General features: G+C 35.5%; 1 non-coding gene and 1 pseudogene across 1 annotated transcript; one reads left to right on the top strand and one right to left on the bottom strand.

The window, feature by feature from the left end:
* Positions 1-249: 249 nt before the first annotated feature.
* Positions 250-2,101, top strand: LOC124975182 (kelch-like protein 5; annotated as a pseudogene).
* A 14,096-nt stretch (positions 2,102-16,197) lies between these two features.
* Trnae-cuc (transfer RNA glutamic acid (anticodon CUC)) lies at positions 16,198-16,270 on the bottom strand. The gene has a single exon. It is a non-coding gene; the product is annotated as a tRNA-Glu (tRNA).
* Positions 16,271-24,390: the final 8,120 nt, after the last annotated feature.

Here is a 24,390-nt window from a genome sequence, read left to right as displayed (position 1 = left end):
TTCTGTCTCCTTCCGGAATATTCCCCCTTAAGAGAATGGCTCCCCCAACTCCACTCTATTCTGTTCATTACAGAGGCTTCTTCAGTCCTTGTCCCCTTTACCTGTATATTATAAGTAAAGGAGAGTTGGGTGAGTTGTTGTAAGAGCCAAGAGCTGGTATGGTTAGACCCGCCATGACCCCTCTCATTTAAAAAGAATATTGGCTCTTGTGTGTTCATTAAGTAGATAAGTTTTGGGGGTAATTGAGTAATGTACAGCCAACATCCAACTCTGGCAGTTCACACTTCTCTCATCCACATGGGATGTGGCAGAGAGGACCCCCACAGAGAAGTAAGCATTTTGTTATGCTTCATGCTTATCTCATTGTAAAAGGACTCTAACCTTTGAGCTGTTTTTCAAGTTTATAAGCTGAAGGTAAAAGATAACATATACCTAATACCTTTCCATAGATCTAAATTGTGTCTGGTGGATCAACCTGCATTTCTACCCTAGTAGGAAAGGCCAGATTGATATCTCTCTGTGAATTCATTTCAGCATTTCCAATTCAACTTTTGTAAGTTTTGGAACTTTGGAGATCATTGAACTGTGTATAACATCATACTTGTTCTTTTATTAATTAATGATTTAAGTAATATGTTTTTATCATCTTTCAAGTTTAACATTATTTGTAAGTATATCATAGTTTTATCTTTTTAAAATCAATTTTCACTGCCTAAATTACACAAAATGTTGATTAATAAACCACAATGTATAGAATTTAATGCTTTCTCCCTCTGAATGATTTACACCATTAAAAAAGTGGATGTAGTACATTGCTGCATGATTTTGGCTTCTGGTGTCTTCAATAACTGTACAATATTATGTTGATAAAGATGTGTCCCAAGAGCACTGGGTAGTAGAAAAGTTGCTATAGAATAAAACTAAGCAATCAGTCAAGGAAATGATGTTGTGATTAATAAACTTTTAAAGAGCTGGAGTGCTGCTTTTAAATTAATGGACTTTTCTTTCCTACTCTCTTATAAAGGAGATAGTGCTTAGGAATGTGTAATAGGGAGTTCTGTTAGCAATTTTTTTGTGCATGAGGATAGGAAATACATTCCTTGTGATCAAACTGAGATTTTCAACTCCCTTTCTTCCTTCACACTTCTCAATAGTTAACTGCTTCTGGGCTGTGCTCCCTAGCACTGCCTCAATACCTGATGGAGTACTAATTATACTGTATTGGAGGTGTTATTCTCAGTTTACTTACATATTCTACAAGACTGTGACTTTTGGCCCAGTGTTTCAGGTTAAGATGCTGGGAACAGCCCAGGAGTGTGTGAGGGGCTGAGAATTCCTCTATCCCTCTTGCCCTCCTCCTCAGTCTTGACCAGCTGATCCCACAATGTCCCCAGGCTGCCTCTAGAGGCAGTCACAGATTTCTAGTATTAGTCATACATTATCATTCTGTCATTCAATGGAACCATGTTTATCACAGGATTTTCTTCAAGCCCTTAATCAGGATGAGCAAACATTTAAAAATGGGAAATTATTCAAGACATTAAAAAGTTATGTGATATAATTTTAGTTGCTGCTGATCACAAAATTCCAACTAACAGATTGATGCTCTCTTGTCTCTCAGATTATTTTGCTGTCATGCTTACTAATGATGTCATAAGCCAGAAAAAAAGAAATAAAAATGGAAGGTGTAGAACCAAACTCATTTTTGTCCTTGATTCAGTATGCATATACAGGCCATACTGAATCAAAAAGAAGATAATACTGAATTTCTGTAATCTGCATCTTGCCTTCTTTAGCTTTCACAGGTTGTGGAAGCATGCTGTAAGTTTTTAATAAAATATCTCCACCTGACTAACAACAGTCTTAGAATCTGTTCTTTTTCTGATGCCTAGAGTTGTACAGGTTTGCATATAGTGGCTCACAATAACTTTATGGAACATTTTATGGAAGAAATCAGAAGCCAGGAATTTGTATTACTCTAAGCCAGTGAAATACAAAGCTCTTGGCCAATGATGTCATGAACAGTCCAGATGAGGACACAATGTTGAATTCTTTTTTACTTCTGTCCCTCAGAATTTGGAACAGAGACAGATCTCAGTAAACTTTTGGCTTATATTAGGTTACCACTGTTCTCTTAACTCAAACCATGGTTCCAGTAAATTTTGCTTCTGAGTACAAGGAATATCTTCTTACTTTTTTCTACATTGGACCTAAATTATCATGGACTGTGCTCTTTGATTAGAGGTTTAGAAATGCACAAGAGCAGAAGTTTCATCAAGAAGCTTCATTCACTATGCAATCACTGTGTTTGTAATGAGAACATTTTGGTTTGAATTTGGAGTTGGTAGCACAATCTAAGAGTACTTTCAAGAACCAGAAAAATGTTTTCATTTCAAAGCATTTGTACCATTGGTTCTGGTATATGCTGTTAGATTGAATTTTCTGGAAATGTTTACCAATGGATTTCACTTTCAAAAAGTGATCCTCTTTAAAGTTTCACTGTTCTTCAAGATGTTGGTTCTAATAGAAGAACTCTTATGAGTCTCATTTGTATATTTTGCTAGAAATCTTTTTTGAATTTGTTAGCTGAGAACACCACAGATGCGCTTACCAGCATAGTTTCAGGAAGCAGCTTCAACCTGTATGTTCTCACTCAGAACACTGTCAATTGAATTTGGATGAATAAGCACAAAGCAAATGTGCTTTTGAACACTAGGTTTCCTGCTTTCAATTCAAAGAGTTTGTAACATTGAAACAGGCAGTTCATTTGAAGGGGAATGGCACTTGAAATGAGTTTTCTGAAAAAGTGTCACAAATGGACTTCAATGAATCCCTGCGAAATTGATGTTCTCTGTAGTCCCACCATGTTCCCTCAAAATGGTTCTCCCAGGTACAAGGAACCACTTGCTACCTCTGTTCTTACATTGGGTTTGAAACATGCTTTGTGCTGTTTGAAAACAGCAAAGTATTTCCAAACAGGAGAAGTTTCAGAAAGAAGCTTCAACCTGTGTGCCCTCACTCTGATCTGGATGAGAACACTGCTCTAGTTTGAATTTGGATGAGGTAGCACTAAGGGAGAGCACTTTCAAGCATCAGAACTAATAGTTTAATTTCATAGCATTTGTTCCATTGCCACTGGTATATGCTGTTAAATTGTGTTTTTTGAAAATGTTTAACCTGTGGATTTCAATGAGACTTTTAGAAATTGTTCCTTTACAAAGGTGCACTTTGCTTTAAGAAATCGATTCTAATAGAAGCAAGAGCTCTCTTGTGAACCCAGTGTGTATTTTGGGCTTGAAGGGATTTTTGAATGTATTGGCCAAAAACACTTCATAAGTGCTTAACAGGAGCAGTTTCAGTAAGCAGCTCCAACCTGTATGCTCCCACTCTGTTGTCAGTGAGAACAGTGTGGTTTGAATTTGGATGAATAACACAAAGGAAAAGTGTGCAAAAACACAATGTATAACAATTTCAAATTGTTTGTAACATTGAAGGAGACACTTAATTTGAAGCAGCAACTGCATATGAAGTGACAGTTCAGAAAAGTTTCACAGGTGGATTTTAATAAACTGGGCAATTGATGTTCTCTGTAGCACCACCATGGTCTCAGAAGACAATACTCCTGGGTACAAGGGATATCTTGTTACCTTTGTTCCTACATTGCTCCTGAAATATCCTGGAATGCATTGTTTCACTACAGCTTAGAAGTGTCTAAGAGGAGAAGTTTCAGTAAGAAGCTTCATTCTGTGTGCACTCACTTTGTTTGCATTGAGAAAATGGTGGTATAAAAGTGAATGTGGTAGATCAAAGCAAAAGCACTTTCTTTTTCTTTTTTTTTTACTTCTCTACCAGACCTTTTTATTTTTTATTTATTTTTATTTACGTTTACATAGGGTAATGATATTTATTTTATGTTTCCCCTCCCCCCACCCCTCCCACCCCTCTTTTCCCTCTACACAGTCCTTCTTTCCTTCATTCTTACCGCTCTCCTTAGCATAACTCTAAACCTAACCCTAAACCTAATGCTAGCCCCTCCCACCCCCCATTATATGTCCTCATCCGCTTATCAGCGAGATCATTCGTCCTTTAGTTTTTTGAGATTGGCTTATCTCACTTAGCATAATATTCTCCAATTTTGACCATTTGCCTACAAATGCCATAATGTTATCATTCTTCATTGCAGGAGTAATATTCCATTGTATAAATATGCCACAGTTTCTTTATCCATTCATCAACTGAAGGGCATCTAGGTTGGTTCCACAATCTGGCTATGGTGAATTGAGCAGCAATGAACATTGATGTGGCTGTATCTCTGTAGTATGCTGATTTTAAGTCCTTTGGGTATAGGCCAAGGAGTGGGATAGCTGGGTCAAATGGTGTTTCCATTCCAAGCTTTCTGAGGAATCTCCACACTGCTTTCCAGAGTGGCTGCACTAATTTGCAACCCCACCATCAATGTATGAGTGTTCCTTTTTCACCACATCCTCGCCAACACCTATTGTTGCTTGTGTTCTTGATAATCGCCATTCTAATTGGGGTGAGATGAAATCTTAGGGTAGTTTTGATTTGCATTTCCCTTATTACTAGGGATGTTGAACATTTTTTCATATATCTGTTGATTACTTGTACATCTTCTTCTGTGAAGTGTCTGTTCATTTCCTTAACCCATTTGTTGATTGGATTATTTGTATTCTTCGTGTAGAGTTTTTTGAGTTCTTTATAGATTCTGGAAATTAGCGCTCTATCTGAGGTATGGTTGGCAAAGATATTCTCCCACTCTGTAGGCTCTCTCTTCACATTTCTGATAGTTTCCTTTGCTGAGAGAAAGCTTTTAAGTTTGAATCTATCCCAGTTGTTGATTCTTGCTTTTATTTCTTGTGCTATGGGAGTCCTGTTAAGGAAGTCTGATCCTAAGCCAACAAGTTGAAGATTTGGACCTACTTTTTCTTCTATAAGATGCAGGGTCTCTGGTCTGATTCCGAGGTCCTTGATCCATTTTGAGTTGAGTTTTGTGTGGGGTGAGAGATAGGGGTTTAATTTCATTCTATTGCATATGGTTTTCCAGTTTTCCCAGCACCATTTGTTGAAGAGGCTATCTTTTCTCCATTGCATATTGTTGGAACCTTTGTCTAGTATGAGAAAATTGTATTTATTTGGGTTTGTGTCCATGTCCTCTATTCTGTACCATTGATCTACCTGTCTATTTTGATACCAATACCATGCCGTTTTTGTTACTATTGCTTTGTAGTAGAGTTGAAGATCTGGTATTGCAATACCCCCTGCTTCGCTCTTGCTACTGAGGATTGCTTTATCTATTCTAGGTTTTTTATTCTTCCAGATGAATTTCATAATTGCTTGCTCTATTTCTGCAAGGTACATCATTGGGATTTTAATTGGAATTGCATTGAATCTGTATAACACTTTAGGTAGTATAGCCATTTTGACGATATTAATTCTGCCTATCCAGGAACATGGGAGATCTTTCCATCTTCTAAGGTTTTCTTGAATTTCTTTCTTTAGTGTTCTGTAGTTCTCATTGTAGAGGTCTTTCACCTCTTTTGTGAGATTGATTCCCAAGTATTTTATTTTTTTCGATGCTATTGTGAATGGGGTAGTTTTCCTAATTTCTCTTTCTGAAGATTCATCACTTATGTATAAAAATGCATTGGATTTATGAGCATTGATCTTGTAACCTGCTACTTTACTGAATTCACTTATGAGTTCTAAAAGTTTTCTGGTGGAATTTCCAGGTTCCTCTAAATATATAATCATGTCATCAGCGAACAGGGATAGTTTGAGTTCTTCTTTTCCTATTCGTATCCCTTTAATTTCTTTGGTTTGTCTGATTGCTCTGGCTAGAGTCTCAAGGACGATGTTGAATAGAAGCAGTGAAAGAGGGCATCCCTGCCTTGTTCCAGATTTTAAGGGGAACGCTTTCAGTTTTTCACCATTTAGAATGATATTAGCCATGGGCTTAGCGTAGATTGCCTTTATAATGTTTAGGAATGTTCTCACTACCCCAATTTTTTCTAGTGTTTTGAGCATGAAGGGATGCTGTATTTTATGAAATGCTTTTTCTGCATCTCTTGAAATAATCATGTGATTCTTAACTTTAAGTCTGTTGATATGGTGAATGACATTTATTGATTTCCGAATGTTGAACCAACCTTGCATCCCTGGGATAAACCCACTTGATCGTGGTGCACTATCTTTTTAATATATATTTGTATGCGATTTGCTAAAATTTTGTTGAGAACTTTTGCATCGATGTTCATTAAGGATATTGGTCTGAAATTTTCTTTCCTCGATGTGTCTCTGTCTAGTTTAGGTATCAGGGTGATATTGGCTTCATAGAATGAGTTTGGTAGGGTTCCCTCCTCTTCTATTTCATGGAATAATTTGAGGAGTATTGGAATGAGCTCTTCTTTAAAGGTTTTGTAGAACTCGGCTGAGAACCCATCTGGTCCTGGACTTTTCTTTGTTGGTAGGCTTTTGATGACCTCTTCTATTTCATTGCTTGAAATTGGTTTATTTAAGTTGTGTATGTTCTCCTCGTTCAGTTTAGGTAGTTCATATGTCTCTAGAAATTTGTTGATGTCTTCGAGGTTTTCTGTTTTGTTGAGTACAGATTTTCGAAATAGCTTCTAATTATGTTTTGTATTTCACTCGTGTCTGTTGTGATGTTTCCTTGTTCATTCCGAATTTTAGTAATTTGAGTTTTCTCCCTCTTTCTCTTTGTTAGTGTGGCTAAGGGTTTATCAATTTTATTTATTTTTTCAAAGAACCAACTATTTATTTTGTTAATTTTTCCAGTTGTTTCTTTTGTTTCGATTTCGTTGATTTCGGCTCTGATTTTAACTATTTCCTGTCTTCTACTACTTTTGGTATTGGTCTGCTCTTCTTTTTCTAGTGCTTTGAGCTGTAGTGTTAAGTCGTTTATTTGTTGATTTCTACTTCTTTTTTTGAATGCACCCCATGAAATAAATCTTCCTCTAAGTACTAGCTTTCATAGTGTCCCAGAGATTTTGATATGATGTGTCTTTGTTCTCGTTTACTTCTAAGAATTTTTTAAATTTCCCTCCTGATGTCTTCTGTTATCCATTCATCATATAATAGTGTATTATTTAGTCTCCAGGTATTGGAGAAGTTTCTGTTTTTATTCTGTCATTTATTTCTAATTTCAATCCATTATGATCTGATAGAGTACAAGGTAGTATCTCTATCTTCTTGTATTTGCTAACAGTAGCTTTGTGGCATAAAATATGGTCTATTTTAGAGAAGGATCCATGTACTGCTGAGAAGAAAGTGTATTCGTTCTTTGTTGGATGGTGTATTCTATATATGTCCGTTAGGTCTAAATTGCTGATTGTGTTGTTGAGATCTATAGTTTCTTTATTCAATTTTTGTTTGGACGATCTATCCAGTGGTGAGAGAGGTGTGTTAAAATCGCCTAGTATTATTGTGTTGTGGTCTATTTGATTTCTGTAATTGAGAAGGATTTGTTTGACGTACGTGGATGAGCCAATGTTCGGGGCATAGATATTTATGATTGTTATGTCTTGCTGATTTATGCTTCCCTTAAGCAGCATGTAATGTCCTTCTTTATCCCTCTGACTAGTTTTGGTTTGAAGTCCACATTATCTGAGATGAGGATGGATACTCCAGCTTTTTTGCTGTGTCCGTGTGCATGGTATGTTTTGCCCCATCCTTTCACCTTTAGTCTATGGGTGTCTCTTTCTATGAGATGAGTCTCTTGCAGGCAGCATATTGTTGGATTTTTCTTTTTAATCCAATCTGCCAGTCTGTGTCTTTTGATTGATGAATTCAGGCCATTAACATTCAGGGTTATTATTGTGATATGATTTGTATTCCCAGTCTATTGACTCATATTTGTTTTTGACATGATTTGGTTTCTCCTTTATTTGGCTATTCCTTTAGGCTAGCGCCTCCTGTTGCTGATTTGCATCGTTGTTTTTCATCTCTTCCTCATGGAATATTTTGCTGAGAATGTTCTGTAATGCTGGCTTTCTTTTTGTAAATTCCTTTAGCTTTTGTTTATCATGGAAGGATCTTATTTCAGTGTCAAATTTGAAGGTAAGTTTTGCTGGTATAAGATTCTTGGTTGGCATCCGTTTTCTTTCAGGGCTTGGTATAATGTTGTTCCAGGCCCTTCTAGGCTTTTAGGGTCTGGATTGAAAAATCTGCTGATATTCTTATTGGTTTCCCTCTGAATGTAATTTGATTCTTTTCTCTCGCGGCCTTTAAAATTCTGTCTTTATTTTGTATGTTAGGTATTTTCATAGTAATGTGCCTTGGTGTGGGTCTGTTGTAATTTTGTATGTTTGGAGGTCTATAAGCCTCTTGTACTTGGTTTTCCATTTCATTCTTCAGATTTGGGAAATTTTCTGTTATTATTTCATTGAATAGATTGTTCATTCCTTTGGTTTGTTTCTCTAAGCCTTCCTCAATCCCAATAATTCTTAAATTTGGCCTTTTCATGATATCCCATAATTCTTGTAGATTCTGTTCATGATTTCTTACCATCTTTTCTGTTTGGCCAACTTTGCTTTCAAGATTAAATAATTTGTCTTCAATAGTCTGAGGTTCTGTCTTCCAGGTGTTCTATCCTATTGGTTATGCTTTCTATGGAGTTTTTAACTTGGTTTATTGTTTCCTTCATTTCAAGAATTTCAGTTTGGTTTTTTTTCAGTATCTCTAACTATTGAAATGATCTCTTACTTCCCGTATTTGGTCTTTTAACTGTTGATTGGTGCGATCAATTAATGCCTGCATTTGCTCTTTCATCTCCTCATTAGCTTCCCTGATCGTTTTAATTACGTACATTCTGAACTCCCTTTCTGACATTTCTTCTGCTGTGCTGTCATTGGGTTTTATTGATGTAGTATCTAGGTTTGTTTGGGACATTTTCTTCCCTTGTTTTCTCATATTGTTCAGATGTCAGTGGGACCCTGAGATATTGCAGTTTTCTGCTATTGGCTTATAGTGTCCCGGTAGATTTCCAGTGTATCACCTCCCAGCCTTCAGTAGCCTGATGTCTTGGAGGAATCTGATAAAGCAGCTCATCCAAAGAAAACTGCCCCTAGCCCCCTACTGGTTCCACGGTTTGGAACTGGCTCTGTGTGGAAAGGCTCTCACTGTGGGCCTGCACCGTGCAGCTGGCCGTGTGGGAGGAGCCCACTGCCGGAGTGTGGAAGGCTACCTTGGGAAGACTCTAGCTGCCCTGCCCGGCTCCAATAAGCCACCTCTATCTGGGCCTGCCACCCGGGCTGAGCTTTACCCAGTGGGCAGACTCACCCGTGGCTCTATTTCAGTCCAAGTCTCTCAATGCCTCCCCTTCTTAACTCCTGGGTTCTGGAGTGACTGGGGGTGCAGTCCCCCTCTAGGCCACCATCTTGGATTGCCCCATGAAGAGAGCCTGCAGCCGGAGTTGCAAGAGCACTTTCAAACACCAGAAGAAATTGTTTTATTTCAGAGCATTTGTAGCATTGGTAAAACATACATGCTGTTAAACTGAGTTTTCTGAAAGTGTTTCACCAATAGATTTCTTTGAGACTTGAGAAACTGATCCTCTTCAGAATTTTACTCTGCTCCAAGAAGTTGGTTGTAATAGAAGCAAGACCACTCTTATGAGTCCCACTTGAATATTTTACCTACACTATATTTTGAATGTGCTGGAACACCATAGGTGTGCTTAACAGTGTAGTTTCAGCAAGAAGCTGCAAACTGTATGCCCTCACTCTGGTTGGAATGGGAACACTGTGCTTTGAATTTGGATAAATTTTACAAAACAAATGTGCTTTCAAACAGCAGAAGCAATAGCTTCATTTCAAATCATTTTTTGATATTGGCAACTGGTTATTGTGTTAAATTGTGTTTTCTGAAAAAGTTTCACCAGTGCATTTTGAGTAGACATTGAGAAATTGTTCCTGAAATGATTTTTGAATGTACTGACCAAAAACACTTATTAAGTGCTTAACAGGAGCAGTTTCAGCAAGCATCTCCAACCTGTATGCTCCCACTCTCTTGTCAGTGAGAACAGTCTGGTTTGAATTTGGATGAATTAGCACAAAGCAAAAGTGCTGAAAAACATGAAGTATAACAATTTCAAATTGTTTGAATAATAATAATGTACATTTTTAAGTTGGGGCTACATGAATATAATATAAAACTGAAAATGTAAGAATGTATATGCAAATATGGCATCGATAATTTGACATTTAAGTCAAAATACCTGTAAACACTCACATTAGCATACACACTTCTATGTAAAATTAGTTTACTTATAGTGTTAACATTACAGTGAGTGTTAACTTTTGATGATGTGTTAAGTGGCACACATCTGTAATCCCAGCAGCTTGAGAGGCTGAGGCAGGATCATCAAGAAATCAAAGACAGCTTCAGCAACAATGATGCACTAAGCAACTCAGTGAGACTCTGTTTCTAAATAAAATATAAAATAGTTCTGGGGATATGGATCGGTGGTTGAGAGCCCCTGAGTTTGATCCACAGTGTGAAAAAAGCAAACAAAAGTAATTGGGGTTAAATTTTTTGTTGTATACAGAATAAATATGTACATAGAGTAAAATAAATATTCATAAAAATGTACAGGTAAAAATATGTGTAAAACAATATATAAACTTACATGTTCTGAAACTGAAGTGTATATTGAGAGTCACATATATATATGTATATACTTTTTTTTTCAACTGTAGTATGCCTAGTTCTGGAGAAAACTTCCCCTTAAAACTGGAAGAAGAAAGGGATGCTCCCTTTCAAAACTTCTATTCAACACTGTTCTTGAAACTCCAGCCAGAAAAATTATACAGAGAAAATAAATTAAAGGGATATGAAGAGAAAAAGAAGAACTCAAACTATCACCATTCACCAATGACATGATTCTATATTTAGAGCCCAAAAATTCCACCAGAAAACTTCTACATGTCATATATCAATTCAGTAAAGTGGCAGGATATAATATCAACATTAATATAATATCAAATCTAATGCATTTTTATTCATAAGTGATGAATCCTCTGACAGAGAAACTAGGAAAACTACCCAATTTACAATTGCTTCAAAAAATCAAATACTTGGTAATCAATCTAACAAAAGAGGTGAATGACCTCTACAATGAGAACTACAGAACACTAAAGAAAGAAGTTAAAGGAAAATCTTAAAAGGTGGAAAGATCTCCCATGTTCTTGGATAGGCAGAATTAATATTGTCAAAATGGCCATACTACCAAAAGTGCTATACAAATTCAATGTCATCCAATTAAAATCCCAGTAATGTACCTCAGAGAAATAGATAAAGCATCATGAAATTTATTTGGAAGAAAAAGAGACCCAGAATAGCTACAGCAATCCTTAACAGGAAGTGCGAAGCAGGTGGTATCAAAATACCAAAACTTCAACTACAGTAAAGAACAATAGTAACAAAAATGGCATTGGCAAAAAAAAAAAAAAATAGATAGGTAGACCAATGGTTCAGAATAGAGGACACAGAGAAAAACTCATATAAATACAGTTATCTCATACTAGATAAAAGTGCCAAAAACATACAGTGTAGAAAAAAAAGCCTCTTCAACAAATCCTGCTGGGAAAATTGGAAATCCATATGCAGCAAAATAAGACTAAACCTGTCTCTCTCTCTCTCACCCTGCACAAAACTCAACTCAAAATGAGTCAAAGACCTAGGAATTAGACCAGAGACCCTACACCTACTAGAAGAAAAAGTAGGTCCAAATCTTCATGTCAATTTAGTACCAGACTTCCTTAACATGACTCCCAAAGCACAAGAAATAAAAACAGGAATAAATAATTGGGATAGATTCAAACTAAATTTTTTTTCTCAGCAAAGGAAACAGTCAACAATGTCAAGAAAGCCTACAGAGTGGAGAAAATGTTTGCCACACACACTTTAGATAAAGTACTAATCTCCAGAATCTACAAAGAACTCAAAAAACTTTACACCAAGAATACAAATAAACCAATCAATAAATGGACTAATGAAATGAGCAGACACTTCACAGAAGAGGATCTTCAAGCAATCAAAAGATTTATAAAAAAAAAAAAAGTTCATCATCTCTAGTAATAAGAGAAATGCAAATCAAAACTATTCTATGATTCCACCTCATCCCAATTAGAATGACTATTATCAAGAATACAAGCAACAACAGGTGTTGGCAAGGATGTGGGGAAAAAGGTACACTTATACATTGCTGGTGGGGTTGCAAATTGGTGCACACTTTGGAAAGCAGTATGGAGATTTCTTAGAAAACTTGGAATAGAACCACCATTTGACCCAGCTATCCCACTCCTTGGTCTATACCCAAAGAACTTAAAATAAGCAAACTACAGTCATGTAGCTACATCAATGTTTATAGAAGCTCAATTCATAATAGCTAGATTGTGGAACCAACCTAGATGTTCTTCAATAAATGAATGGATAAAAAACTATGGTATATATACACAAGGGAATATCATTCAGGCATAAAGACAAATAAAATTATGGCATTTGCAGGTAAATGGATGGGGTTGAAGAATATCATGCTAAGGGAAAAAAGCCAATCCCCAAAAACCAAAGACTGAATGATTTCTCTGATAAGTGAATGGTGATACATAATGCAGTATGGAGGGGAGGCAAGAAAAAAGGAAGGATGGATAGTATAGAGGAAAATGAAAGGTGAGAAAGAGGTGGGGGAAAGAAAAAAATGAATAGAATGAAGCAAACATCATTACCCTATGTACATGTATGATTATGCAAATGTGACTACTTCATATATAACTAGAGAAACAAAAGTTGTACTCCATTTGTGTAAATTGTGTAAATAAATGTGTGATAAGTAAAGTAAAAGTGTGATAAGAGATTTAAATGTAAATAGAGTAATATTATTGTAGATAAAATCCTGTGAAAATATGAATGAAAACATAAAAATATGTTCTGAAATAGGAAAGAGTATAATGTGAGTCATGTGGACACTATTTTTAAAATTGAAATGTGTGGATATATTGAATAAATGAATATATACTATTATATATGCAAATATACCATTGATAATTAAAAATATAAGGCAAAGTACACATAAATATGCATACTAACCTACAAGATTTTGTGTAAATTATTGTTAGCTATGGAGTAAGTTTAGAGTTACTTATAGTCAGGGTTAGAGTTAGGGTTAATTTATTAATATGAGTATTTGGAAACATGAATACTCATAAGAATGTGGGCATGAAAATATGTATGAAAATGTATGACCATACATATAATCTGAAAAAGGGGAAGGGTATGATATAAAATAAGCACATATTTTTTAACTTTGGATGCATGGATATAGCATATCAATGAATATGTCCTAATATATATGCAAACACACCATTGACAATTCAATATATAAATCAAAATACAGACCAGTACATATATCACGACAGATGCTTGTATGTAAAATCAGGCTTAGGTATCAGGTTAAATTTAAGTTTAGTATTATGTACTGGGTTGTTTTAAGGTTAGGGTGAGGGACTGAATATTTATATTAGGAAATAAAATTTTTCATAAGGATATACCTGAGAACAAAGGTATGAAAACTTACAAAACTATAGATTCTGGAACAGGGAAGGGTATATTGTGAGTCATATGAACACACTTTTACTTTCTTTGTGGATGCATGGATATATCATATTAATAAATATATACATATATATGCAAATGTACCATGAATAATTGAGTATATGTTAAAATTTAGATAAATAAGTATATGATTATATATGCTATTTGTAAAATTAGGTCTTGCTATAGGGATAATGTTCAGTGTAGCATTAAATTTTAAGTTGGGTTAAAAATTAGGTTTAGAGAATGAATATGTATATCAGAAAATAGGAATAGTCATGAGAAAGTTTGAATAAAAATAGAAACAATACACATATAAACATATGTTACGAAAAAGGAAAGAGAATAAGATGAGCCATGCATTTCCACATTTTTTATTATGGGATGCATGAAAATATCATATGAATATAGAATGGCACATTTGCAAATATACTACTGATAATTGAATATATATCAAAAGACACATAAAATTAGTTTTAGTTATAGGGATAAAAAGATTAATATTAATTGTTGAGTTGGGGTAGGATTAGAGTTAGGGAATGATTATGTATATGAGGAAACATGAACAATCATAAGAATTATACACACTTTTTTCAGTTGAGGCTACATGGATATAATTGAAGGCATAATATCATATATGCAAGAAACAAGAAAATACACATGAACTGAAATAATGTGTTTTTTTTTTTTTTTTGTGGTGCTGGGGATTGAATACAGGGCCTTATGCTTGCAAGCCAAGCACTCTACCAACTGAAATATCTCCCCAGCCCAGTATTACATTTTTTATTGTTTTTTGCATATGGTTAGGGATTGACTAAATATATATATATATAATGATATATGTATATATTGATATATATATAATGAAACATGAATATTCATAAACATTTCCATTTGAAAATAAGTATAAAAATGTATATATGTTTTGAATTAAGGAATCATTTAAAGTGAGAAATAAATAGATATGTTTTTAGCCTTGGGAATGCATGTATAAATATATTTGTGAATATATAATTATATGTATGCAAATATATCTTTGTTAATTGAAGGTATAAGTCAAAACACACGTAACTATTCTTATTTCAATATATGCACTTATGTAAGTTGAAGATTAGGTATAGGAGCAAATTTCAAGTTAGAATTAGATTTGTAGTTGTGTTAGGGTTAGGGTTAGGGAGTGAATATGTATATCAGGAAACATGACTTTTCATTAGAAAATATGACCACTGAAAATGTATTTCCAGTGGAAGATGATTAATACAAGTCATATCAGAATACTGACACTTTGATAGTATTGTGGCAGATATCAACATGTGCTATCAATATAAATTATATAATTATTTAGGTACAGACTGAAGAGGAAATAAGTTAACTCATTACTGTAATTAATAGTAGAAAACATGTTCATTAATTATTGTATGTACAACTTAGAAGTTTATAGGTTCTTTAGGAGAGCTTTGGTAGAAATATATCCTTACTTTTCTGAGAAGCTTCAAGTAAAAAAAAATTCTTGTTCTGGTATAATATGAAGAAATCTTAAGTTATTAGTAGTTATTTTAATTTTAGCTATATTATAAAGTATAAAATTTATCTCTGCTTTTAAAACTTTTCATGCTTTTTTTCATTACTTTCTATTCTTTTTATAGTTACCTGAATAGTTAGAAAATGTATCTAGTGCACTCGAGTATATAAAAGCATTACTTCTAGTATATTTGGTCTCTGTCATACATAAGGTTTTGTGCTGCACCAATTTTCTGACATCAGGAGACATAGCATTTTTTGAGTTATTTTGTAATTTATGGTGTTCTGTGAAGAATGAGTACTGAAGTGACTATGTTTTATGGAATGTTTGAGAAGCATGTGTGATGACACTGAGGTTCCAATGTGTCTGACAGTGTAATTGGTGTAACATCTGGTAAAATTGCCTTTCTCCCCTTTGTAATGGAGAGACAGTGTTCTGATTCATGCACAGCAAATTTAAGTAAAGGTTGTGTTTCATAAGATTATGAAACACATAGGCACTATTTCCACTTGATGTTTAATGATAGATTATGTTGGTTTTTGACATGTACTTCAACATTTTCTTGGCCCACAGAAAAGAGTAGTTCCCAAGTTGTATACAAGAACAGAGTTCATTGATTCTTCCTTCAGAGGGCAGAGATGAGACAAATGGGCAGAAGTTGTAGGGAGGAGAATTCTAGAATAATTAGTGTCAAGGAAGATTTTTAATCAGAATGTTTCAATAGTCTGAAACAGTCTAACTAGCTCTTTGACAATAGGGTGAGTTTAGTAGTGCTATGTGACTACCATTCCTACCTGCCTCAGTGCTTGGACTAATTGAATTGAAGGTCTGATTCTTGGATAAGCTGAATTTGTGGTTTGATTTTTGGATCAGTGTTTCAAGGCAGATGGGGGTTGGGTATAAAGAAGAAAATGCAGCTCCTTCAAATAAAGTGAATGTTTCAGGGCTGGGGTGGTGGCTCAGTGGTAAAAGAGCTCGCCTAACTGTGTTCAATTCTCAGCACCACATAAATAAAAGTATTATTCTCATCTACATCTTTTTTCTTTTTTTGGTGGTGCTGGGGATTGAACCCAGGGCCTTGTGCTTGAGAGGCAAGCACTCTACCAACTGAGCTATCTCCCCAGTCCTCCATCAACATCTAAAACAATACATGAAAAAAATTGAAAAACTTTGAAAAGAAGTGAGTGATTCTTCTTTCAAAGGTGTTTATAATGTGATAGGCAGTAACAGTATTTGATACTGATACTCATTATGATTCCACTTCTGTCCCTATGAAGTACAACTATTGAAGCTATTGATCTTGTGAAGAGAGGTATTTCCCCCCTTGATTTATAAAAACAATAATTTAAAAAATGGTCTTTTGTGATCAACTGGAAAGAAAAATCTTATAGTACATGGGAGTAGGACAAGGCCCTTCTGCCAGAAACTATTGCATGTGGCTAAGTTTTGCCTTTCCCTCTGACCTTCAGCTTGTCCCTTCTGCCCTCATATGGGGTCCCTGTAAATGCTAGTGGACACCACTTACCAGACTTTGGTATACAATAAGCCCCTGTAGAGGGGGTCACTGCCCACATGGCTCTCTCCTTCCACATGTCACACTCTTCACTAACCCAAGGCCTCAGATCTGTTACCACCAATGCTAGCATGTTGGGTTCCCAATAAATAGTGAACTTAGCTGTCACGGTTACAGCAGAGAGCAGTGTTGTCAAGCTTTTGCACACACTGTGCATCTCCATACTGTATGCTGCCAACACATAACCTCCACAAGGCAGGTCCCATTATCACCTATTTCCTCTTATTGACAAAAATACAGCAAGAAAAGGAAATTAGCTTGTACAACTCCCAAGTGGTGGGGCTCAGGATAGAGCTTAGGAACCCCTCAACTCATAGCCCAAGCACTATGGCAGGTATCATTCAAAACACAAGGTCCCCAAAGATGAAAATGACTGGAGATGACAGAGTGGAATGCAGATGAGGGGGAAGAATTCAGATGGAGAGTCTGAGACCAGAACTGACAGACACATGAGAAAAATCTTTGAGGACCCCATAGCAGCACTGGACAGGCAAAGACAACTTAGAAGAATGCAGTCTCAAGAGAGCTGCATGCTCAGAGGATGACAGGTTTAGTGGATGGGCAGAAATGGAGCCAAAGGAGAAAGATTCCAAGAAGAAAGGTGATCTGGCCTGCCATATCATGTTTATCCAGAACACCAAATTTTCTGCCCTTTATGGCTTCTATGACTGTAACCTCACATGAAGGCTGAACTCCACTCTCCTCATTCCCCCTTAAATCAACAAAACTGAATGCACAAGGAGGTATGAAACTGATATCTGCTGAATGTATGAGTTAGTTTCAAGCAGCTCATTATCACCATGGAAGACTTTTGTGGCCGCCTTAATCTGATGTTGCTAAATGCATAATTGAAGCCCACAGTATTTAAGTCACGTGTCTTATTATTTGGGTGTGGTGAAATGTTGGTTTGCTTCTCTCCCTCAGACTCAGTTGCATGTACACACACCACACACACACACACACACACACACACACAACTTACTGTTGAATATTCAATATATCTTTGGGTTTCCATGAAGTAACTCCTTCAAGTTCTGTTCTACCTTGAATGCTGATTTTTTTTCTTTTATCAAGTTGTCAGAGTCAGCAACCTCATTCTTTGTAAAGAGAGTAAATATACTTTATGGTCCTCTGTTGCCAATACATACCTGAGAAAATAAAGCATCTTTGAGTATAGATGAGTATAGAAAATAGAGTATCTTTGAAGATACTCTCAGCTCCATTATTGACCATCAAGCACCAAACCTCCATCAAACTACAGGCCAGACAAGAAAAGTCCTTGATTTCTCAGTGGGCAAGTCTGCATGAACAGAAAAATCCTCAATCCACAAAGATGTCCTAAAAGACATGTGGTCAGGGCAAGGGTAGGGGGTGGAAAAGTTTCCCAGTGGTACTCTTGGCTCAGGCACTGCTACCAGAAAAGAGATTCTTCCAGAAAGAATCATTTCAGAAGATTACATGCATGTATATGTATGTATGTATACACATCTCAAAACCACATATATACTTTAAATTATATACACACAGTTTGTATTTATATAATTTATTTAAAAATAAATTTAAAAACAGGTGTAATCTCAGTAGCTCAACATAGAAGGCTGAGGCAGGAAGATTACAATTTCTTCTTTTTTATTAATTGCAATTTCAAAGTCAGATTTATCCCAAGAACTTTGTATCCATGACAAATAGCTGTTTATGCACACCCTAGAACAAGCTTGTGCCAATAAATGTTAGTTGTCAATACTGTTAATGCTACTACTATTAGGAAGCTTCTGTTGCACCTCTCTGTGTCCAAAAAGTTGAGACAGATCCCCAGGAGGAGTTCAGAACAGTATCAGTAGTTTTAGAAGAATGGTAAGGATGATAACACCCAGTATTTTTTCTTTAAAATATTAATAAGAAAGAAAGTGAGTGATAGAAACTTAGTAAGGCCCTGAGAAAATTAGAAAGACAAGTCTCAAAAAATAAAACATGCTGCAGGTGTGGCTCAGTGGTTAAGCACCCCTAAGGTCAATCCCTGGCATCAATAAATAAATAAGAAGGGAAGAAGGATGAACAAAGATACTGCTCAACAAGCTACAATGTGTAGCATTTATCTGGATTTTAATTCAAGCAACTGGTTAAACAGAAAAGTACCATAGTAGGTGAAATGCTCCTTTTGCTCCCTTTCTGTCCATCCAGCCAACCTGCAATCCCCAGTGAGCATTACTAAAAAAAGCATTCGTATACTTTAAAACTACATGTTGAAACTCTCAAACATGCAATCCAGAAGTAGTGATTTCTACTATAGCAGGGACCAGGTACATGGAAATGTATCTCACCATGCTTTCATGAATTTTTAAGATTGTTTGATAAAAAATAAAACAAACATAGAAGATGCTTAGGAGTCAGCAGGTCCTCCAAAAGGATTGATGCAGGGCATCCAGGGAAGGATGACTATTCTATGATCCCAAGTGAAGCAGGAGTGATCATGGTCCAAGTAATGGATGTGGACTCAGAATGCCTGGGTCCTACTCTGGTCCTGTTCTTCCTAGCTGAGTGATCTTGGACTGGATACACACCCACTGATGCTCAGTCCCTCATCTATGCATGGGGACATGCCACCCAGCCCACATGTTTAAATGGTGCTGTGAACCATTAAAACTGACATTATAGGTGCTGGCAATTTTATAAACCACTGTGTAAGTCTATGGTGACAGAGAAGTCATGATAGAGCATTGACAAGGTGTATTGTTGACTTGATAGGAAGAAAGGTAGCTCAGCCACTCCACAGAAACAGTGCCTTATCTAGCAAACATGGGAAAACTCCAAGGACACTGCAGATGGTGTTTATGCAGAAGGGCACAGTTGGCTGGCTCCTGAATGCAAAGATCAAGCAGACACTATTTGAGGCAATTAATTGGTCTCTGCTCCTCACTGCTGACCAAAATGAATCCCAACAAGATTTACACAGATTAATTTCAGTTGAGAAGCAACCATAAGACATGGTTGTGAGACTTCCCCTTCTGAATAAAATATTTATTTCAGCCAAGGAAAGACATCATGAGCCCATAGCGCACCACCTCAGGCAGTAAACTATGAACAGATCAATGTGACCAACAGACCTTTGAAGTCAGACTCTGGGATCTCCATCAGGGGTCCTCCCCTGGGCAAGGTATGTCCCACCTGAATATTTCATCATCTATAAACTGGGAAACACCACCACTGGCAGAGTGGTCTAGAGGATAGGATGTGAAGATATGAGGGTACTGAAACCATCCCTAAATATAGAGAAGGTGCTAAAGGACAGAGCTGTCCCATGCACTAAGTGCCTATTTAATAGGTACCTTCTCATGTGTTATGTCAGGGGTTATATAACAATATCCCTCAGTCCTATTACTAGGGATGCTACTCTTGATACCTTATTATGAGGCAAAGTAAACTTCTAGGTATATACCATTATATCAAGAATAAAGAAGGTCATTTAGGAAAAAAGGTTGCAATTCATATGAGCACCAAAGGATCTTAAACATTGCTCTCCTAAAGACTGCCAAATAAATGAAGGAAAAAATGATAAAAAATAAAGAGAAAACCTGTAATCTCAGTAGCTTGGGATGCTGAGGCAGTAAGATCATGAGTTCAAAGCCAGCCTTGTGAGTTCAAAGCCATTCTCAGCAATGGCAAGGTGCTAAGAAACTCAGTGAGATCCCATCTCTAAACAAAATACAAAATTAGGTTACAGATGTGGCCCAGTTCAAACCCCAGTGCAAAAAAAAAGGAAAGAAAAAATACGCAATTGTTTTTTGATTCCTCTCAATTAAAAAGTAAACAGGATTCTTTTTTTTTTTTTTTTTTCTTTTGTAGTGCTGGGGATTGGACCCAGTGCCTTGTGCTTGCAAGGCAAGCACTCTACCAACTGAGCTATATTCCCAGCCCCAGAACATTTTTAAGGATACAAATTTTAACATTTACAAACTTGTCCTAATTTAATTTTTGGAACATTCCACCAAAACAACAGGACAATTATTGGTTTCCAGGATATAAGGAAGAACAACTTTCACAACAAAACCTTTGTCTAAACCACAAAAAATCTCAAAAAAATTAAGAGGATTCTAATTATACAAACTATATTCTCTAATTACAAGAGAATACATTTAGAAAGTGCAACCAGAATGTCACTAGAGATCCTATGAACTTTAAAAAATACAGAAATAAGAAAAGATTACAAGCAACTTTAGACCTACAAATTCAGCAACTTTGATGAAATGGATACAATTCCTAAAAGACAAGAAATATAAAAGCTTACATGAGAAACATAACCTGAACAGACCTGTATCTGTATCTGTTGAATTGGCTGAAATATTTCATTAAATCTAGGCTTAAGTGGGTTTACTGGTGAACTTAACAAACTTTTTTTTTTATTGTAGTGCAAATTAAACCCAGTGCATGACACAGGGTAGTCAAGTACTGCATCCTAAAATGAAGTCAAGTAACTTCATCCCTAGTGGTTTTTACTTTGAGAGTTCTCACTAAATTGCTGAGTCTGGCCTTGAACTTTCAATTCTCTTATTCTTAGCCTCCAGAGTACCTGAGATTATTGATGTGCCAAAATATGCCCTGTTGTACTAAATTATAGACCAACATACTTCAAGAAGACATGTGCAAAAACTCTAAAAATTTTAATTAATTTATTATGGCAATATAAAATATGTACAATACATCATGACAAAGTGAGAATTATCCTAGGGATATTAGGTTCAATCAGCCTTTTAAAATAAATAATTTTCTTCTTCTAATTTGTTGATATGTAATCATAAAAATAGATAATCATTTATCATTTTGCATCTAGTAGATGAAAAACAAAGCATTGGACAGTTTGATACCACTCATGATGAAAACTCATCACTCTGAAATTAAAAGAAAATTTCTGGAAGATTTATCAAGTTCAATAAACTAAAGTAAATAAAATGAGATTCTGAAGAAAAAGAAAGCTTTTTCCAGAATCAACACAACTCTCTATGTAGAATATTCTACTAAAAAGATCCTACAAGAAATAAATCACTTTTATGTAATCATGGAATACAAGATCTAGAGGAAGATCAACTGTATTTATTCAAGAAAGCAGGAGGGAAAGTAAAGACATTAAAAGTGTTCATTAGCCACTTCAAGAAAAGAAATAAAAATCTCAGAGAGAAATCCATCCACATCCATCATAGTGAAATAAAATCAGTGAAATAAAGAAAAATTCTGGTGACAAGGCAGATAAATTGAATCACTTTACATATTGATGGGAATATAAAACTATACAGCACAAATAAAACAAAGTTATTAAAAATTTATTCAAGACCTATAACCTGAAAACTATGCACATAAAACAATGCTAAGAGAAATTTAAAGGCCTAAATAAATTGAAAGATATGTCATGGTCATAGATGAAAAGATTTAATATTGTTCTAAATTTATTGTAACTGTAAACATAACCCCAGCAAGCCTTCTGAAAAAGCTGAATCTAGAATGGAGTAAAAGAAGGAAGAGAATAGAAGAATTAAAACAGCAGAAAAGAATTTGGAGGAACAGCACTATCCAGTTCCAAGCTTATTGCAAAGCTCAGAAAACATCACAGTGTGTAATACAATGAGACCAAGTGAAGTAGCAGAGGACACAAGCAGACTCACACCTAAGTGGCCAAGCAATTTTGACAAACATTTATGTCAATGGGAAAAGGAGAATCTTCCACAAATGGTGTAGGAAAAACTTTGTAATCATATGAAAAAACATTTGGTCTCAAGTTTTGCCTCACATATTATGCCCAATTAAGTGGGAATGAACATTGATCTAAATATGTGTTAAAACTCTTCTAAAACAAGAGATAAAAATAATGACCTTGGCTTTGACTGACTTCTATATAAAATACAAACAGCATGAGTTATGAAAGAAAAAGAGGACTGGATGTACCTCAGTGGTACAGCACTTGCCTAGCACACTTAAGGTCCTGGGCTCAATTTTCTCTTCAAGAAATAGACATTAACAATAAATGAAAGGATTAACTATACACATGGACTGGTGACAATGTGGAACAGCTGTCACTTTGTACACACTGGTGAGAATATTTATGTTGTCATCTCTTTAGCAAAGAGCTTGGCAGATTCTTAAAGTGTACACCTACATCATGGTCAACATATTCCACTCCTGGGCATCAACCAAGAGAAATTCAAGTACAGTTCTGCATGTATATTCTGCATGTATAGCAGAGGTGAATAAGTGAATGGATAAACAGATTTAAATATGCACAATAAAATAATCAATACTAAAAAGAAAGAAATTAATACACACAAGATGTGAAAGTCAAAATTATGCCAGAAGATAGACAAGAATATGAAAAATGTATGATTATATAATGTATTAAAATTTTATAGTGAGAAAAGACACAGTAGCAGTTTCTTGCAAACAAGGAGTTAAAAAAGGAGGAGCAAGAAACCTCTGGGGGAAGTGGATACAATTATCATCCTGGGAGGGCTGAAGTTTCCTTAGGGCACAACCTAAATGCATGAAATTTATTATAAATCAATTATACCTCAGTAAAGTATTTTGAAAAACTCAACAAGTTACATATTACAAATTTAAATTTATAAAAAGGGGGACCAAGAAACTAAAGGCATGCATAGGAAGATAACCACAAGAACAAAATATATTTCTAAATAACAAAAGATGTTTATATAAAAACAAGTCACTGTGAGCAATAAAACATGTCAAAATGTAATAATGTAGAGCAGTATTGTCAAGGCAGATCCTGGAACACCAGAGTTGTTTCTAGGATACCACAGGTTCAAAGTTGTTTTACTGCACCAAATTTTATTTGCTTTTTGTTCTAGTACACCCAAGAGAATATAATTGAATTTACCACAGGTAACATGATACAAGTCAAACATAAAATATAGAAAGAGGGGAATCCAGCTGTATTCTAATCAGCCAAATGGTAAGATTTGCAAAACTTTACAATGCCACTCTTTCCACTGGTTTTTTGTTGATCAATATATATTTTACTAAAAATACTATGTGTTCTAACATGTAATATGTTCACAATATTTTAAGTGAATGTAGTGTTTTTTAAATTCCAGTTTTAATTCCCAAAAGGCTAAATATTGATAGATAAATGAAGCTTTTTGAATTTTCAGTGTTGGGGAATAGCTATTAATTTACCATCAAAAACCACTCAGGCAGGCCCTTTGGAAGGAAAATCTCCCCTGTTAAGGTCTGGTCAGACACCCTATGGGAGGGTCTCCATATTCTGGAGGGATGTCCTTCCACATGTTGACTGCAGGTGTGGCTATATAGAACATGTCTGGGTCATAAAAAGCTCAATAAATATATTGAGACTTAACCTTTAGAAACTTGTACAGCATCTTACAGTGCCACAAAAACCAACATATTATTTGCATTGTGTCTTTGATGTTTTTGTCCCATTTTTCTGTGTATTTATTTTCATTGTGCTTTTATGAATATTGTTCTACAACAGTTTGGGATTGTTTAAATATTTTCCTTTGCCATTGAACCAGGGAGAATACTGAACAACATATCTTTAAATATTTAGCAATTGGTATGACCCCTAAAGGGAAATGTTATGAGTAGAAATTAATTCTACTCCATTACCAACAATGAAAAGGGCTGCCTTCCTCTATATGCTATTTCT

The sequence above is a fragment of the Sciurus carolinensis genome, unplaced genomic scaffold (genome assembly GCF_902686445.1).
Source record: "Sciurus carolinensis unplaced genomic scaffold, mSciCar1.2, whole genome shotgun sequence".
NCBI lineage: Eukaryota > Metazoa > Chordata > Mammalia > Rodentia > Sciuridae > Sciurus > Sciurus carolinensis.
The sequence above is the reverse complement of the archived record's forward strand: the minus strand, read 5'-3'. Positions and strand labels throughout refer to the sequence as shown.